The sequence below is a fragment of the Labrus mixtus genome, chromosome 1, assembly GCF_963584025.1.
Source record: "Labrus mixtus chromosome 1, fLabMix1.1, whole genome shotgun sequence".
In the NCBI taxonomy this organism is placed as follows: Eukaryota; Metazoa; Chordata; class Actinopteri; order Labriformes; family Labridae; genus Labrus; species Labrus mixtus.
In genome coordinates, this window is record NC_083612.1 from 21,983,193 (window position 1) to 21,986,137 (window position 2,945).

Consider the following 2,945-nt stretch of genomic DNA (forward strand, 5'->3'; position numbering starts at 1 on the left):
TACAATCCTGTAAGTAAAGTACAAAGAGAGAGGAAGGTTTACAATCCTTGAATCCAACTGTATGGTTAGCAGACTCATAGACTTTAAATGGACACGAACAAAGGGCATGTCTGCTTTGAGCACTTGAGTGTACTGTGCTGTCCAATAAATTTTGTACCACTCAAGTGATGGAGACGGACAAACAGTGAGATGCCAGAACATATTCAGGCTACAAAGAGTTCTGTGCTCTTAGATCACTCAACTATAAAGTGATCCTTAAACTGTGCAAGCTCTGAGGGCCAAATGCAAACAGATGATCTCAAAGACCCCTTATCTCTGTCGTTCATTATCTAAACATACTTCCAAGCACCCTTTTATGGGACATCCAAGTCCCTCCTTAAGGTGTATAAAGTTTCACAAGGCTCTTATAAATGTGGAACGTTTCACGTCCACATTAGAGTAAAGAGAAAAGCATGTGTTTTAGTGGAACCACCATACTTCTAATTTGAAGATCTTGACAACCCTGACCTTTGACCTTCTGGATTGTCACCTCAGGAAAAAAAACTAAAAAGTTTTGCAGGCTGAAAATCTTTTCCATCTCTACGGTATGTAAGAAAAGAAAAGCACCCAGGCTCTGTTTTTGCAAGCTAGTCAGGTAGGAAAACATCTATACTCTACCACATGGCTTCTGGAGAGTTTAGAACAGTTTTCAGGATTTTCACAGCACTCTTTGTACACTAAACTTTCCCTCCTGAAACTGACTGTGTTTAGTTTATGGTGCGCTACATTTACCTCGGAAGTCGGATCTAGGAATGACGTCAAATACTTGACCAAGTTCCAGTTAGGAGTAGGCAACGAGTCGAACAAGCAACATGAACGCCTCCAGGAGAACCGCTGTTGTGTTAGCCTATACAAGGTGATAACAACACACTAAAAGCAAAAGGCGAAAGCGACATGATAACAGGTCCCCTGATAGAATTTTCCCAATATTATTGGTGTGATTGATTTAATAACACTAAAACAAGACTGAATGGCCAATAAACACTAATGTACAGCTTTTACTTTACTTTACATGATGCATGTAGCAGAAATGTTTGATTTTAACTTTTAACGGAATTCCGACTTCAAGGGGGCGTTCCTGATGACGTATCAGACCGGCAACTCAGAATTTCCCCTTTCCCAGTTCAAATGGAGCGCACCGTTATACAAGTTGAATTTGAAATTTAAAAATGGGTGTTCTGTGCCAAAGTGTCCTCCACATAAAAACGTAGACATGCTATAAAGTAAAGACCTCTATTCAGACTTAATAATATGATTTTCAGTGGTGCTGGTGGCGCAGTGGTTGTGATCCTCCAAGCGGGTGTCCAAGGTTCAAATCCAACCTGTGGCTCCTTTCCCGCATGTCATTCCCCTCTCTCTCTCTCCCTAATTTCCAACTCTGTTCACTGTCCTATCTCTCCAGTAAAGGCACAAAAAGCCAAAAAGTGAAATCTTTAAAAAAAAAAAAAAATTATGATTTTCAGTTGCTTTCGTTCCAGAATCTGGACATAACTAAAATGGAGCTTGAAAAGGTGTGTGTGTGTGTGTGTGTGTGTGTGTGTGTGTGTGTGTGTGTGTGTGTGTGTGTGTGTGTGTGTGTCCTAATGTATGACCAAAACATAAAAACTGTGGTTTCCATATCCATAACAATCAAACACAGGTCGACAGCCTTCTGAAGCTGTCATAAACAACCACAGATGTAAACACTTACAGTAAAAGCAGAAGGAAATGATTCACTCCGACCTCAGTGCATTGTAAACTAAGCTGACAAAAGGTAATAAAATTGATTTAAATGTTGTGATTCATGCGTTAATCCTCATGTAAGATTGTTTACAAATTGGGAATTTGTCATATAATAAAAAAACACTTTGCTTATAAAGCATCTTTTAAAAAACAAAGCTATAAAATGCTTAGAAGACAACAATGAAAACAAAGGAAAAAAAGAAACAAAAAAGGAGCCATACAGTTTTTTGACACTGATATCCCTGACAAAAGCATAAACTAGGAATTGCTTTGCACTATTCAGCATAAACTCGCCTCCACTAATGTGTTGACCTGCTTGGTTTATTTGGCACGGGGAATTCTGAGCAAGACAGTTTAGATGGAGCAGGGTGACGCGGGGACGCAGGAACAGCTGTGTTTGCTAGGACACAGAAGAGATGTGTGCTGTGTTTTGAAGAAACCTCCTACTCCTCCGTGCAGAAATTCAACAGAAGTTAGTGGAAAATCCATACACAAACACAAACTATGCACACAGCGAAAGAACTGGAGTTGTGTGATGCACTTCTACTAGTAGAAGTTGCACGAGGGGCCGCAAAGACAGCAAAGAGCCTAAAGAGAGACCCAGAGATACTTCTACAAAACCTCATGCGGTTTTTGTAGTATACGCCACATAAAGAAGGTTTGACGCTTCAACAAGGATTTAAGATTTCTTTGGCAACTCTAAAACAATGTAAGAGCAGGTTAGAAGACTCATGCAAAGTGGAAAATATTTTAAATAAAGCAAAACCAGCTTTGCCTACTAATGAGTTTATATGCTCATATTGTGAAAATCCCTTTTTTCTGCAATATATTCAGCGCTAAATGAAGGAACAGCTGTTCTCCACAAGATTTTTCCTAAATTTGTATTAAATCCCAAAATCAACACTCATGCAAATGTATATCATGGTTAGTGGAGTGCTTACAATCTGGTTACTGGCACAGGCTTTCTTGAATGACACATGTGACAGGATGAGTATTTAGTTGTTGTGGTATGGGCTCATCAGGGACACAGCTGGAGAGCAGACATGGAGTTAAACAAACTGAAGAGTGTTTTCTATTTTCTACTTTATATCAGGGTTTGGTGATAGTCTGCAACAGGCATTTCAAAGTTTGTTTTATGCTCAATTCTAGGAATCTTGAGAATAATGGATCGCACAACAACATTT